Below are 12,500 nucleotides of genomic sequence, written 5' to 3' on the forward strand. Positions count from 1 at the left end.
GGTCTCCCATCCAAGTACTAACCAGGCCCAACACTGCATAGCTTCCAAGTTCAGTCGAGATTGGGCATCTCCAGTGTGGTTTGGCTGTAGGTGCTCAAAAACATTAACTTTAGGCCTCTTTTACTTCTTAACTCAAGTAAATTCAATGATTAGTTGAAAAATGAAATGTAAAATGTAATAGAAAAGAATGTTATGGCAGTATAAAATTACCTACAGCTCCTGGTATTCCCAGGTGGTCTCCCATCCAAGTACTAACCAGGCCCAACACTGCATAGCTTCCAAGATCAGACGAGATTGGGCATATCCAGCGTGGTTTGGCTGTAGGTGCCCAAAGCCATTAACTTAAGACCTCTATTACTTCTTAACTCAAGTAAATTCATTGATAAGTTGAAAAAATTAAATGTAAAATGTAATAGAAAAGAATGTTATGGCAGTATAAAATTACCTACAGCACCTGGTATTCCCAGGTGGTCTCCCATCCAAGTACTAACCAGGCCCAACACTGCATAGCTTCCAAGATCAGACGAGATTGGGCATGTCCAGTGTGGTTTGACTGTAGGTGCTCAAAAACATTAACTTTAGACCTCTTTTACTTCTTAACTCAAGAAAATTCATTGATAAGTTGAAAAAATGTAATGTAAAATGTAATAGAAAAGAATGTAATGGCTATATAAAATTACCTACAGCACATGGTATTCCCAGGTGGTCTCCCATCCAAGTACTAACCAGGCCCAACACTGCATAGCTTCCAAGTTCAGTCGAGATTGGGCATTTCCAGTGTGGTTTGGCTGTAGTTGCTCAAAAACATTAACTTTAGACCTCTTTTACTTCTTAACTCAAGTAAATTCAATGATTAGTTGAAAAATGAAATGTAAAATGTAATAGAAAAGAATGTTATGGCAGTATAAAATAACCTACAGCACCTGGGATTCCTAGGTGGTCTCCCATCCAAGTACTAACCAGGCCCAACACTGCATAGCTTCCAAGATCAGACGATATTGGGCATGTCCAGTGTGCTTTGGCTGTAGGTGCCCCAAACCAATAATTTTAGACCTCTATTACTTGTTAACTCAAGTAAATTCATTGATAAGTTGAAAAAATTAAATGTAAAATGTAATAGAAAAGAATGTTATGGCAGTATAAAATTACCTACAGCTCCTGGTATTCCCAGGTGGTCTCCCATCCAAGTACTAACCAGGCCCAACACTGCATAGCTTCCAAGATCAGACGAGATTGGGCATGTCCAGTGTGGTTTGGCTGTAGGTGCCCAAAGCCATTAACTTAAGACCTCTATTACTTCTTAACTCAAGTAAATTCATTGATAAGTTGAAAAAATTAAATGTAAAATGTAATAGAAAAGAATGTTATGGCAGTATAAAATTACCTACAGCACCTGGTATTCCCAGGTGGTCTCCCATGCAAGTACTAACCAGGCACAACACTGCATAGCTTCCAAGATCAAAGAAGATTGGGCATGTCCAGTGTGGTTTGGCAGTAGGTGCTCAAAAACATTAACTTTAGACCTCTTTTACTTCTTAACTCAAGTAAATTCATTGATAAGTTGAAAAAATTAAATGTAAAATGAAATAGAAAAGAATGTTTTGGCTGTATAAAATTTCCTACAGCAACTGGTATTCTCAGGTGGTCTCCCATCCAAGTACAAACCAGGCCCAACACAGCAAAGCTTACAAGATCAGACGAGATTGGGCATGTCCAGTGTGGTTTGGCTGTAGGTGCTCAAAAGCATTAAATTTAGACCTCTATTACTTCTTAACTCAAGTAAATTCATTGATAAGTTGAAAAAATTAAATGTAAAATGTAATAGAAAAGAATGTTATGGCAGTATAAAATTACCTACAGCACCTGGTATTCCCAGGTGGTCTCCCGTCCAAGTACTAACCAGGCCCAACACTGCATAGCTTCCAAGATCAAACGAGATTGGGAATGTCCAGTGTGGTTTGGCTGTAGGTGCTCAAAAGCATTAACTTTTGACCTCTATTACTTCTTAACTCAAGTAAATTCATTGATAAGTTGAAAAAATTAAATGTAAAATGTAATAGAATAGACTGTTATGGCAGTATAAAATTACCTACAGAACCTGGGATTCCTAGGTGGTCTCCCATCCAAGTACTAACCAGGCCCAACACTGCATAGCTTCCAAGATCAGACGAGATTGGGCATGTCCAGTGTGGTTTGGCTGTAGGTGCTCAAAAACATTAATTTTAGACCTCTTTTACTTCTTAACTCAAGTAAATTCAATGATAAGTTGAAAAATGAAATGTAAAATGTAATAGAAAAGAATGTTTTGGCAGTATAAAATTACCTACAGCTCCTGGTATTCCCAGGTGGTCTCCCATCCAAGTACTAACCAGGCCCAACACTGCATAGCTTCCAAGATCAGACGAGATTGGGCATGTCCAGTGTGGTTTGGCTGTAGTTGCCCAAAACCATTAACTTTAGACCTCTATTACTTCTTAACTCAAGTAAATTCATTGATAAGTTGAAAAAATTAAATGTAAAATGTAATAGAAAAGAATGTTATGGCAGTATAAAATTACCTACAGCACCTGGTATTCCCAGATGGTCTCCCATCCAAGTACTAACCAGGCCCAACACTGCATAGCTTCCAAGTTCAGTCGAGATTGGGCATGTCCAGTGTGGTTTGGCTGTAGGTGCTCAAAAACATTAACTTTAGACCTCTTTTACTTCTTAACTCAAGTAAATTCAATGATTAGTTGAAAAATGAAATGTAAAATGTAATAGAAAAGAATGTTATGGCAGTATAAAATTACCTACAGCTCCTGGTATTCCCAGGTGGTCTCCCATCCAAGTACTAACCAGGCCCAACACTGCATAGCTTCCAAGATCAGACGAGATTGGGCATATCCAGCGTGGTTTGGCTGTAGGTGCCCAAAGCCATTAACTTAAGACCTCTATTACTTCTTAACTCAAGTAAATTCATTGATAAGTTGAAAAAATTAAATGTAAAATGTAATAGAAAAGAATGTTATGGCAGTATAAAATTACCTACAGCACCTGGTATTCCCAGGTGGTCTCCCATCCAAGTACTAACCAGGCCCAACACTGCATAGCTTCCAAGATCAGACGAGATTGGGCATGTCCAGTGTGGTTTGACTGTAGGTGCTCAAAAACATTAACTTTAGACCTCTTTTACTTCTTAACTCAAGAAAATTCATTGATAAGTTGAAAAAATGTAATGTAAAATGTAATAGAAAAGAATGTAATGGCTATATAAAATTACCTACAGCACCTGGTATTCCCAGGTGGTCTCCCATCCAAGTACTAACCAGGCCCAACACTGCATAGCTTCCAAGTTCAGACGAGATTGGGCATGTCCTGTGTGGTTTGGCTGTAGGTGCTCAAAAACATTAACTTTAGACCTCTATTACTTCTTAACTCAAGTAAATTCATTGATAAGTTGAAAAAATTAAATGTAAAATGTAATAGAAAAAAATGTTATGGCAGTATAAAATTACCTACAGCACCTGGTATTCCCAGGTGGTCTCCCATCCAAGTACTAACCAGGCCCAACACTGCATAGCTTCCAAGTTCAGTCGAGATTGGGGTTTTCCAGTGTGGTTTGGCTGTAGGTGCTCAAAAACATTAACTTTAGACCTCTTTTACTTCTTAACTCAAGTAAATTCAATGATTAGTTGAAAAATGAAATGTAAAATGTAATAGAAAAGAATGTTATGGCAGTATAAAATTACCTACAGCACCTGGGATTCCTAGGTGGTCTCCCATCCAAGTACTAACCAGGCCCAACACTGCATAGCTTCCAAGATCAGACGATATTGGGCATGTCCAGTGTGCTTTGGCTGTAGGTGCCCCAAACCAATAATTTTAGACCTCTATTACTTCTTAACTCAAGTAAATTCATTGATAAGTTGAAAAAATTAAATGTAAAATGTAATAGAAAAGAATGTTATGGCAGTATAAAATTACCTACAGCTCCTGGTATTCCCAGGTGGTCTCCCATCCAAGTACTAACCAGGCCCAACACTGCATAGCTTCCAAGGTCAGACAAGATTTGGCATGTCCAGTGTGGTTTGGCTGTAGGTGCTCAAACACATTAACTTTAGACCTCTATTACTTCTTAACTCAAGTAAATTCATTGATAAGTTGAAAAAATTAAATGTAAAATGTAATAGAAAAGAATGTTATGGCAGTATAAAATTACCTACAGCACCTGGTATTCCCAGGTGGTCCCCCATCCAAGTACTAACCAGGCCCAACACTGCATAGCTTCCAAGTTCAGATGAGATTGGGCATGTCCAGTGTGGTTTCGCTGTAGGTGCTCAAAAACATTAACTTTAGACCTCTTTTACTTCTTAACTCAAGTAAATTCAATGATTAGTTGAAAAATGAAATGTAAAATGTAATAGAAAAGAATGTTATGGCAGTATTAAATTACCTACAGCACCTGACATTCCCAGGTGGTCTCCCATCCAAGTACTAACCAGGCCCAACACTGCATAGTTTCCAAGATCAGATGATATTGGGCATGTCCAGTGTGGTTTGGCTGTAGGTGCCCAAAACCTTTAACTTTAGACCTCAATTACTTCTTAACTCAAGTAAATTCATTGATAAGTTGAAAAAATTAAATGTAAAATGTAATAGAAAAGAATGTTATGGCAGTATAAAATTACCTACAGCACCTTGTATTCCCAGGTGGTCTCCCGTCCAAGTACTAACCAGGCCCAACACTGCATAGCTTCCAAGATCAAACGAGATTGGGAATGTCCAGTGTGGTTTGGCTGTAGGTGCTCAAAAGCATTAACTTTTGACCTCTATTACTTCTTAACTCAAGTAAATTCATTGATAAGTTGAAAAAATTAAATGTAAAATGTAATAGAATAGACTGTTATGGCAGTATAAAATTACCTACAGAACCTGGGATTCCTAGGTGGTCACCCATCCAAGTACTAACCAGGCCCAACACTGCATAGCTTCCAAGATCAGATGAGATTGGGCATGTCCAGTGTGGTTTGGCTGTAGGTGCTCAAAAACATTAATTTTAGACCTCTTTTACTTCTTAACTCAAGTAAATTCAATGATAAGTTGAAAAATGAAATGTAAAATGTAATAGAAAAGAATGTTTTGGCAGTATAAAATTACCTACAGCTCCTGGTATTCCCAGGTGGTCTCCCATCCAAGTACTAACCAGGCCCAACACTGCATAGCTTCCAAGATCAGACGAGATTGGGCATGTCCAGTGTGGTTTGGCTGTAGTTGCCCAAAACCATTAACTTTAGACCTCTATTACTTCTTAACTCAAGTAAATTCATTGATAAGTTGAAAAAATTAAATGTAAAATGTAATAGAAAAGAATGTTATGGCAGTATAAAATTACCTACAGCACCTGGTATTCCCAGATGGTCTCCCATCCAAGTACTAACCAGGCCCAACACTGCATAGCTTCCAAGTTCAGTCAAGATTGGGCATGTCCAGTGTGGTTTGGCTGTAGGTGCTCAAAAATATTAACTTTAGGCCTCTTTTACTTCTTAACTCAAGTAAATTCAATGATTAGTTGAAAAATGAAATGTAAAATGTAATAGAAAAGAATGTTATGGCAGTATAAAATTACCTACAGCTCCTGGTATTCCCAGGTGGTCTCCCATCCAAGTACTAACCAGGCCCAACACTGCATAGCTTCCAAGATCAGACGAGATTGGGCATGTCCAGTGTGGTTTGGCTGTAGGTGCCCAAAGCCATTAACTTAAGACCTCTATTACTTCTTAACTCAAGTAAATTCATTGATAAGTTGAAAAAATTAAATGTAAAATGTAATAGAAAAGAATGTTATGGCAGTATAAAATTACCTACAGCACCTGGTATTCCCAGGTGGTCTCCCATGCAAGTACTAACCAGGCACAACACTGCATAGCTTCCAAGATCAAAGAAGATTGGGCATGTCCAGTGTGGTTTGGCAGTAGGTGCTCAAAAACATTAACTTTAGACCTCTTTTACTTCTTAACTCAAGTAAATTCATTGATAAGTTGAAAAAATTAAATGTAAAATGAAATAGAAAAGAATGTTTTGGCTGTATAAAATTACCTACAGCACCTGGTATTCCCAGGTGGTCCCCCATCCAAGTACTAACCAGGCCCAACACTGCATAGCTTCCAAGTTCAGATGAGATTGGGCATGTCCAGTGTGGTTTCGCTGTAGGTGCTCAAAAACATTAACTTTAGACCTCTTTTACTTCTTAACTCAAGTAAATTCAATGATTAGTTGAAAAATGAAATGTAAAATGTAATAGAAAAGAATGTTATGGCAGTATTAAATTACCTACAGCACCTGACATTCCCAGGTGGTCTCCCATCCAAGTACTAACCAGGCCCAACACTGCATAGTTTCCAAGATCAGATGATATTGGGCATGTCCAGTGTGGTTTGGCTGTAGGTGCCCAAAACCTTTAACTTTAGACCTCAATTACTTCTTAACTCAAGTAAAATCATTGATAAGTTGAAAAAATTAAATGTAAAATGTAATAGAAAAGAATGTTATGGCAGTATAAAATTACCTACAGCACCTTGTATTCCCAGGTGGTCTCCCGTCCAAGTACTAACCAGGCCCAACACTGCATAGCTTCCAAGATCAAACGAGATTGGGAATGTCCAGTGTGGTTTGGCTGTAGGTGCTCAAAAGCATTAGCTTTTGACCTCTATTACTTCTTAACTCAAGTAAATTCATTGATAAGTTGAAAAAATTAAATGTAAAATGTAATAGAATAGACTGTTATGGCAGTATAAAATTACCTACAGAACCTGAGATTCCTAGGTGGTCACCCATCCAAGTACTAACCAGGCCCAACACTGCATAGCTTCCAAGATCAGATGAGATTGGGCATGTCCAGTGTGGTTTGGCTGTAGGTGCTCAAAAACATTAATTTTAGACCTCTTTTACTTCTTAACTCAAGTAAATTCAATGATAAGTTGAAAAATGAAATGTAAAATGTAATAGAAAAGAATGTTTTGGCAGTATAAAATTACCTACAGCTCCTGGTATTCCCAGGTGGTCTCCCATCCAAGTACTAACCAGGCCCAACACTGCATAGCTTCCAAGATCAGACGAGATTGGGCATGTCCAGTGTGGTTTGGCTGTAGTTGCCCAAAACCATTAACTTTAGACCTCTATTACTTCTTAACTCAAGTAAATTCATTGATAAGTTGAAAAAATTAAATGTAAAATGTAATAGAAAAGAATGTTATGGCAGTATAAAATTACCTACAGCACCTGGTATTCCCAGATGGTCTCCCATCCAAGTACTAACCAGGCCCAACACTGCATAGCTTCCAAGTTCAGTCGAGATTGGGCATGTCCAGTGTGGTTTGGCTGTAGGTGCTCAAAAATATTAACTTTAGGCCTCTTTTACTTCTTAACTCAAGTAAATTCAATGATTAGTTGAAAAATGAAATGTAAAATGTAATAGAAAAGAATGTTATGGCAGTATAAAATTACCTACAGCTCCTGGTATTCCCAGGTGGTCTCCCATCCAAGTACTAACCAGGCCCAACACTGCATAGCTTCCAAGATCAGACGAGATTGGGCATGTCCAGTGTGGTTTGGCTGTAGGTGCCCAAAGCCATTAACTTAAGACCTCTATTACTTCTTAACTCAAGTAAATTCATTGATAAGTTGAAAAAATTAAATGTAAAATGTAATAGAAAAGAATGTTATGGCAGTATAAAATTACCTACAGCACCTGGTATTCCCAGGTGGTCTCCCATGCAAGTACTAACCAGGCACAACACTGCATAGCTTCCAAGATCAAAGAAGATTGGGCATGTCCAGTGTGGTTTGGCAGTAGGTGCTCAAAAACATTAACTTTAGACCTCTTTTACTTCTTAACTCAAGTAAATTCATTGATAAGTTGAAAAAATTAAATGTAAAATGAAATAGAAAAGAATGTTTTGGCTGTATAAAATTTCCTACAGCAACTGATATTCTCAGGTGGTCTCCCATCCAAGTACAAACCAGGCCCAACACAGCAAAGCTTACAAGATCAGACGAGATTGGGCATGTCCAGTGTGGTTTGGCTGTAGGTGCTCAAAAGCATTAAATTTAGACCTCTATTACTTCTTAACTCAAGTAAATTCATTGATAAGTTGAAAAAATTAAATGTAAAATGTAATAGAAAAGAATGTTATGGCAGTATAAAATTACCTACAGCACCTGGTATTCCCAGGTGGTTTCCCATCCAAGTACTAACCAGGCCCAACACTGCATAGCTTCCAAGATCAGACGAGATTGGGCATGTCCAGTGTGGTTTGACTGTAGGTTCTCAAAAACATTAACTTTAGACCTCTTTTACTTCTTAACTCAAGAAAATTCATTGATAAGTTGAAAAAATGTAATGTAAAATGTAATAGAAAAGAATGTAATGGCTATATAAAATTACCTACAGCACCTGGTATTCCCAGGTGATCTCCCATCCAAGTACTAACCAGGCCCAACACTGCATAGCTTCCAAGTTCAGACGAGATTGGGCATGTCCTGTGTGGTTTGGCTGTAGGTGCTCAAAAACATTAACTTTAGACCTCTATTACTTCTTAACTCAAGTAAATTCATTGATAAGTTGAAAAAATTAAATGTAAAATGTAATAGAAAAGAATGTTATGGCAGTATAAAATTACCTACAGCACCTGGTATTCCCAGGTGGTCTCCCATCCAAGTACTAACCAGGCCGAACACTGCATAGCTTCCAAGTTCAGTCGAGATTGGGCGTTTCCAGTGTGGTTTGGCTGTAGGTGCTCAAAAACATTAACTATAGACCTCTTTTACTTCTTAACTCAAGTAAATTCAATGATTAGTTGAAAAATGAAATGTAAAATGTAATAGAAAAGAATGTTATGGCAGTATAAAATTACCTACAGCACCTGGGATTCCTAGGTGGTCTCCCATCCAAGTACTAACCAGGCCCAACACTGCATAGCTTCCAAGATCAGATGATATTGGGCATGTCCAGTGTGCTTTGGCTGTAGGTGTCCCAAACCAATAATTTTAGACCTCTATTACTTCTTAACTCAAGTAAATTCATTGATAAGTTGAAAAAATTAAATGTAAAATGTAATAGAAAAGAATGTTATGGCAGTATAAAATTACCTACAGCTCCTGGTATTCCCAGGTGGTCTCCCATCCAAGTACTAACCAGGCCCAACACTGCATAGCTTACAAGTTCAGACGAGATTGGGCATGTCCAGTGTGGTTTGGCTGTAGGTGCTCAAACACATTAACTTTAGACCTCTATTACTTCTTAACTCAAGTAAATTCATTGATAAGTTGAAAAAATTAAATGTAAAATGTAATAGAAAAGAATGTTATGGCAGTATAAAATTACCTACAGCACCTGGTATTCCCAGGTGGTCCACCATCCAAGTACTAACCAGGCCCAACACTGCATAGCTTCCAAGTTCAGACGAGATTGGGCATGTCCAGTGTGGTTTGGCTGTAGGTGCTCAAAAACATTAACTTTAGACCTCTTTTACTTCTTAACTCAAGTAAATTCAATGATAAGTTGAAAAATGAAATGTAAAATGTAATAGAAAAGAAAGTTACGGCAGTATAAAATTACCTACAGCTCCTGGTATTCCCAGTTGGTCTCCCATCCAAGTTCTAACCAGGCCCAACACTGCATAGCTTCCAAGATCAGACGAGATTGGGCATGTCCAGTGTGGTTTGGCTGTAGGTGCCCAAAGCCATTAACTTAAGACCTCTATTACTTCTTAACTCAAGTAAATTCATTGATAAGTTGAAAAAATTAAATGTAAAATGTAATAGAAAAGAATGTTATGGCAGTAAAAAATTACCTACAGCACCTGGTATTCCCAGGTGGTCTCCCATGCAAGTACTAAACAGGACCAACACTGCATAGCTTCCAAGATCAAACAAGATTGGGCATGTCCAGTGTGGTTTGGCAGTAGGTGCTCAAAAACATTAACTTTAGACCTCTTTTACTTCTTAACTCAAGTAAATTCATTGATAAGTTGAAAAAATTAAATGTAAAATGTAATAGAAAAGAATGTTTTGGCTGTATAAAATTTCCTACAGCAACTGGTATTCTCAGGTGGTCTCCCATCCAAGTACAAACCAGGCCCAACACAGCAAAGCTTACAAGATCAGACGAGATTGGGCATGTCCAGTGTGGTTTGGCTGTAGGTGCTCAAAAGCATTAAATTTAGAACTCTATTACTTCTTAACTCAAGTAAATTCATTGATAAGTTGAAAAAATTAAATGTAAAATGTAATAGAAAAGAATGTTATGGCAGTATAAAATTACCTACAGCACCTGGTATTCCCAGGTGGTTTCCCATCCAAGTACTAACCAGGCCCAACACTGCATAGCTTCCAAGATCAGACGAGATTGGGCATGTCCAGTGTGGTTTGACTGTAGGTGCTCAAAAACATTAACTTTAGACCTCTTTTACTTCTTAACTCAAGAAAATTCATTGATAAGTTGAAAAAATGTAATGTAAAATGTAATAGAAAAGAATGTAATGGCTATATAAAATTACCTACAGCACCTGGTATTCCCAGGTGGTCTCCCCTCGAAGTACTAACCAGGCCCAACACTGCATAGCTTCCAAGATCAGACGAGATTGGGCATGTCCAGTGTGGTTTGGCTGTAGCTGCTCAAAAGCATTAACTTTAGACCTCTATTACTTCTTAACTCAAGTAAATTCATTGATAAGTTGAAAAAATTAAATGTAAAATGTAGTAGAAAAGACTGTTATGGCAGTATAAAATTACCTACAGCACCTGGGATTCCTAGGTGGTCTCCAATCCAAGTACTAACCTGGCCCACCACTGCATAGCTTCCAAGATCAGACGAGATTGGGCATGTCCAGTGTGGTTTGGCTGTAGGTGCTCAAAAACATTATCTTTAGACCTCTTTTACTTCTTAACTCAAGTAAATTCAATGATAAGTTGAAAAATGAAATGTAAAATGTAATGGAAAAGAATGTTATGGCAGTATAAAATTACCTACAGCACCTGGTATTCCCAGGTGGTCTCCCATTCAAGTACTAACCAGTCCCAACACTGCATAGCTTCCAATATCAGACGATATTGGGCATGTCCAGTGTGGTTTGGCTGTAGGTGCTCAAAAACATTAATTTTAGACCTCTATTACTTCTTAACTCAAGTAAATTCATTGATATGTTGAAAAAATTAAATGTAAAATGTAATAGAAAAGAATGTTATGGCAGTATAAAATTACCTACAGCACCTGGTATTCCCAGGTGGTCTCCCATTCAAGTACTAACCAGTCCCAACACTGCATAGCTTCCAATATCAGACGATATTGGGCATGTCCAGTGTGGTTTGGCTGTAGGTGCTCAAAAACATTAACTTTAGGCCTCTTTTACTTCATAACTCAAGTAAATTCAATGATTAGTTGAAAAATGAAATGTAAAATGTAATAGAAAAGAATGTTATGGCAGTATAAAATTACCTACAGCTCCTGGTATTCCCAGGTGGTCTCCCATCCAAGTACTAACCAGGCCCAACACTGCATAGCTTCCAAGATCAGACGAGATTGGGCATATCCAGTGTGGTTTGGCTGTAGGTGCCCAAAGCCATTAACTTAAGACCTCTATTACTTCTTAACTCAAGTAAATTCATTGATAAGTTGAAAAAATTAAATGTAAAATGTAATAGAAAAGAATGTTATGGCAGTATAAAATTACATACAGCACCTGGTATTCCCAGGTGGTCTCCCATGCAAGTTCTAACCAGGCCCAACACTGCATAGCTTCCAAGATCAAACAAGATTGGGCATGTCCAGTGTGGTTTGGCAGTAGGTGCTCAAAAACATTAACTTTAGACCTCTTTTACTTCTTAACTCAAGTAAATTCATTGATAAGTTGAAAAAATTAAATGTAAAATGTAATAGAAAAGAATGTTATGGCAGTATAAAATTACCTACAGCACCTTGTATTCCCAGGTGGTCTCCCGTCCAAGAACTAACCAGGCCCAACACTGCATAGCTTCCAAGATCAAACGAGATTGGGAATGTCCAGTGTGGTTTGGCTGTAGGTGCTCAAAAGCATTAACTTTTGACCTCTATTACTTCTTAACTCAAGTAAATTCATTGATAAGTTGAAAAAATTAAATGTAAAATGTAATAGAATAGACTGTTATGGCAGTATAAAATTACCTACAGAACCTGGGATTCCTAGGTGGTCACCCATCCAAGTACTAACCAGGCCCAACACTGCATAGCTTCCAAGATCAGACGAGATTGGGCATGTCCAGTGTGGTTTGGCTGTAGGTGCTCAAAAACATTAATTTTAGACCTCTTTTACTTCTTAACTCAAGTAAATTCAATGATAAGTTGAAAAATGAAATGTAAAATGTAATAGAAAAGAATGTTTTGGCAGTATAAAATTACCTACAGCTCCTGGTATTCCCAGGTGGTCTCCCATCCAAGTACTAACCAGGCCCAACACTGCATAGCTTCCAAGATCAGACGAGAT

The 12,500-nt window shown here is 37.8% G+C and overlaps 4 non-coding genes and 49 pseudogenes across 4 annotated transcripts; all 53 read right to left on the minus strand.

The window, feature by feature from the left end:
• LOC148468575 (5S ribosomal RNA) overlaps positions 1-92 on the minus strand; it is a 119-nt pseudogene extending 27 nt beyond the window's left edge.
• Positions 93-207: 115 nt separating this feature from the next.
• Positions 208-326, minus strand: LOC148468576 (5S ribosomal RNA; annotated as a pseudogene).
• Positions 327-442: 116 nt separating this feature from the next.
• On the minus strand, positions 443-561 carry LOC148468577 (5S ribosomal RNA). Its single transcript, XR_015873804.1, has one exon. It is a non-coding gene; the product is annotated as a 5S ribosomal RNA (ribosomal RNA).
• A 116-nt stretch (positions 562-677) lies between these two features.
• Positions 678-796, minus strand: LOC148468578 (5S ribosomal RNA; annotated as a pseudogene).
• Positions 797-911: 115 nt separating this feature from the next.
• On the minus strand, positions 912-1,030 carry LOC148468579 (5S ribosomal RNA; annotated as a pseudogene).
• Positions 1,031-1,146: 116 nt separating this feature from the next.
• LOC148468580 (5S ribosomal RNA) lies at positions 1,147-1,265 on the minus strand (annotated as a pseudogene).
• Positions 1,266-1,381: 116 nt separating this feature from the next.
• On the minus strand, positions 1,382-1,500 carry LOC148468581 (5S ribosomal RNA; annotated as a pseudogene).
• Positions 1,501-1,616: 116 nt separating this feature from the next.
• LOC148468582 (5S ribosomal RNA) lies at positions 1,617-1,735 on the minus strand (annotated as a pseudogene).
• Positions 1,736-1,851: 116 nt separating this feature from the next.
• LOC148468583 (5S ribosomal RNA) lies at positions 1,852-1,970 on the minus strand (annotated as a pseudogene).
• Positions 1,971-2,086: 116 nt separating this feature from the next.
• LOC148468584 (5S ribosomal RNA) lies at positions 2,087-2,205 on the minus strand (annotated as a pseudogene).
• A 115-nt stretch (positions 2,206-2,320) lies between these two features.
• Positions 2,321-2,439, minus strand: LOC148468585 (5S ribosomal RNA; annotated as a pseudogene).
• A 116-nt stretch (positions 2,440-2,555) lies between these two features.
• Positions 2,556-2,674, minus strand: LOC148468586 (5S ribosomal RNA; annotated as a pseudogene).
• Positions 2,675-2,789: 115 nt separating this feature from the next.
• On the minus strand, positions 2,790-2,908 carry LOC148468587 (5S ribosomal RNA; annotated as a pseudogene).
• A 116-nt stretch (positions 2,909-3,024) lies between these two features.
• On the minus strand, positions 3,025-3,143 carry LOC148468588 (5S ribosomal RNA). The gene has a single exon (XR_015873805.1). It is a non-coding gene; the product is annotated as a 5S ribosomal RNA (ribosomal RNA).
• Positions 3,144-3,259: 116 nt separating this feature from the next.
• On the minus strand, positions 3,260-3,378 carry LOC148468589 (5S ribosomal RNA; annotated as a pseudogene).
• A 116-nt stretch (positions 3,379-3,494) lies between these two features.
• Positions 3,495-3,613, minus strand: LOC148468590 (5S ribosomal RNA; annotated as a pseudogene).
• A 115-nt stretch (positions 3,614-3,728) lies between these two features.
• Positions 3,729-3,847, minus strand: LOC148468591 (5S ribosomal RNA; annotated as a pseudogene).
• A 116-nt stretch (positions 3,848-3,963) lies between these two features.
• On the minus strand, positions 3,964-4,082 carry LOC148468592 (5S ribosomal RNA; annotated as a pseudogene).
• A 116-nt stretch (positions 4,083-4,198) lies between these two features.
• Positions 4,199-4,317, minus strand: LOC148468593 (5S ribosomal RNA). The gene has a single exon (XR_015873560.1). It is a non-coding gene; the product is annotated as a 5S ribosomal RNA (ribosomal RNA).
• Positions 4,318-4,432: 115 nt separating this feature from the next.
• Positions 4,433-4,551, minus strand: LOC148468594 (5S ribosomal RNA; annotated as a pseudogene).
• A 116-nt stretch (positions 4,552-4,667) lies between these two features.
• LOC148468595 (5S ribosomal RNA) lies at positions 4,668-4,786 on the minus strand (annotated as a pseudogene).
• Positions 4,787-4,902: 116 nt separating this feature from the next.
• Positions 4,903-5,021, minus strand: LOC148468596 (5S ribosomal RNA; annotated as a pseudogene).
• A 115-nt stretch (positions 5,022-5,136) lies between these two features.
• On the minus strand, positions 5,137-5,255 carry LOC148468597 (5S ribosomal RNA; annotated as a pseudogene).
• Positions 5,256-5,371: 116 nt separating this feature from the next.
• On the minus strand, positions 5,372-5,490 carry LOC148468598 (5S ribosomal RNA; annotated as a pseudogene).
• Positions 5,491-5,605: 115 nt separating this feature from the next.
• Positions 5,606-5,724, minus strand: LOC148468599 (5S ribosomal RNA; annotated as a pseudogene).
• Positions 5,725-5,840: 116 nt separating this feature from the next.
• On the minus strand, positions 5,841-5,959 carry LOC148468600 (5S ribosomal RNA; annotated as a pseudogene).
• Positions 5,960-6,075: 116 nt separating this feature from the next.
• Positions 6,076-6,194, minus strand: LOC148468601 (5S ribosomal RNA). The gene has a single exon (XR_015873561.1). It is a non-coding gene; the product is annotated as a 5S ribosomal RNA (ribosomal RNA).
• A 115-nt stretch (positions 6,195-6,309) lies between these two features.
• On the minus strand, positions 6,310-6,428 carry LOC148468602 (5S ribosomal RNA; annotated as a pseudogene).
• A 116-nt stretch (positions 6,429-6,544) lies between these two features.
• Positions 6,545-6,663, minus strand: LOC148468603 (5S ribosomal RNA; annotated as a pseudogene).
• Positions 6,664-6,779: 116 nt separating this feature from the next.
• LOC148468604 (5S ribosomal RNA) lies at positions 6,780-6,898 on the minus strand (annotated as a pseudogene).
• A 115-nt stretch (positions 6,899-7,013) lies between these two features.
• Positions 7,014-7,132, minus strand: LOC148468605 (5S ribosomal RNA; annotated as a pseudogene).
• Positions 7,133-7,248: 116 nt separating this feature from the next.
• LOC148468606 (5S ribosomal RNA) lies at positions 7,249-7,367 on the minus strand (annotated as a pseudogene).
• Positions 7,368-7,482: 115 nt separating this feature from the next.
• On the minus strand, positions 7,483-7,601 carry LOC148468607 (5S ribosomal RNA; annotated as a pseudogene).
• Positions 7,602-7,717: 116 nt separating this feature from the next.
• LOC148468608 (5S ribosomal RNA) lies at positions 7,718-7,836 on the minus strand (annotated as a pseudogene).
• Positions 7,837-8,187: 351 nt separating this feature from the next.
• On the minus strand, positions 8,188-8,306 carry LOC148468609 (5S ribosomal RNA; annotated as a pseudogene).
• Positions 8,307-8,422: 116 nt separating this feature from the next.
• LOC148468610 (5S ribosomal RNA) lies at positions 8,423-8,541 on the minus strand (annotated as a pseudogene).
• Positions 8,542-8,657: 116 nt separating this feature from the next.
• On the minus strand, positions 8,658-8,776 carry LOC148468611 (5S ribosomal RNA; annotated as a pseudogene).
• A 115-nt stretch (positions 8,777-8,891) lies between these two features.
• LOC148468612 (5S ribosomal RNA) lies at positions 8,892-9,010 on the minus strand (annotated as a pseudogene).
• Positions 9,011-9,126: 116 nt separating this feature from the next.
• LOC148468613 (5S ribosomal RNA) lies at positions 9,127-9,245 on the minus strand (annotated as a pseudogene).
• A 116-nt stretch (positions 9,246-9,361) lies between these two features.
• Positions 9,362-9,480, minus strand: LOC148468614 (5S ribosomal RNA; annotated as a pseudogene).
• Positions 9,481-9,595: 115 nt separating this feature from the next.
• On the minus strand, positions 9,596-9,714 carry LOC148468615 (5S ribosomal RNA; annotated as a pseudogene).
• A 116-nt stretch (positions 9,715-9,830) lies between these two features.
• LOC148468616 (5S ribosomal RNA) lies at positions 9,831-9,949 on the minus strand (annotated as a pseudogene).
• A 116-nt stretch (positions 9,950-10,065) lies between these two features.
• LOC148468617 (5S ribosomal RNA) lies at positions 10,066-10,184 on the minus strand (annotated as a pseudogene).
• A 116-nt stretch (positions 10,185-10,300) lies between these two features.
• Positions 10,301-10,419, minus strand: LOC148468618 (5S ribosomal RNA; annotated as a pseudogene).
• Positions 10,420-10,535: 116 nt separating this feature from the next.
• LOC148468619 (5S ribosomal RNA) lies at positions 10,536-10,654 on the minus strand (annotated as a pseudogene).
• Positions 10,655-10,770: 116 nt separating this feature from the next.
• LOC148468620 (5S ribosomal RNA) lies at positions 10,771-10,889 on the minus strand (annotated as a pseudogene).
• A 115-nt stretch (positions 10,890-11,004) lies between these two features.
• On the minus strand, positions 11,005-11,123 carry LOC148468621 (5S ribosomal RNA; annotated as a pseudogene).
• A 116-nt stretch (positions 11,124-11,239) lies between these two features.
• On the minus strand, positions 11,240-11,358 carry LOC148468622 (5S ribosomal RNA; annotated as a pseudogene).
• Positions 11,359-11,473: 115 nt separating this feature from the next.
• Positions 11,474-11,592, minus strand: LOC148468623 (5S ribosomal RNA; annotated as a pseudogene).
• Positions 11,593-11,708: 116 nt separating this feature from the next.
• Positions 11,709-11,827, minus strand: LOC148468624 (5S ribosomal RNA; annotated as a pseudogene).
• A 116-nt stretch (positions 11,828-11,943) lies between these two features.
• On the minus strand, positions 11,944-12,062 carry LOC148468625 (5S ribosomal RNA; annotated as a pseudogene).
• A 116-nt stretch (positions 12,063-12,178) lies between these two features.
• LOC148468626 (5S ribosomal RNA) lies at positions 12,179-12,297 on the minus strand (annotated as a pseudogene).
• Positions 12,298-12,412: 115 nt separating this feature from the next.
• Positions 12,413-12,500, minus strand: part of LOC148468627 (5S ribosomal RNA) — a 119-nt pseudogene continuing 31 nt past the window's right edge.

The sequence above is a fragment of the Taudactylus pleione genome, unplaced genomic scaffold (genome assembly GCF_031769625.1).
Source record: "Taudactylus pleione unplaced genomic scaffold, aTauple2 ptg000967l, whole genome shotgun sequence".
Lineage (NCBI taxonomy): Eukaryota > Metazoa > Chordata > Amphibia > Anura > Myobatrachidae > Taudactylus > Taudactylus pleione.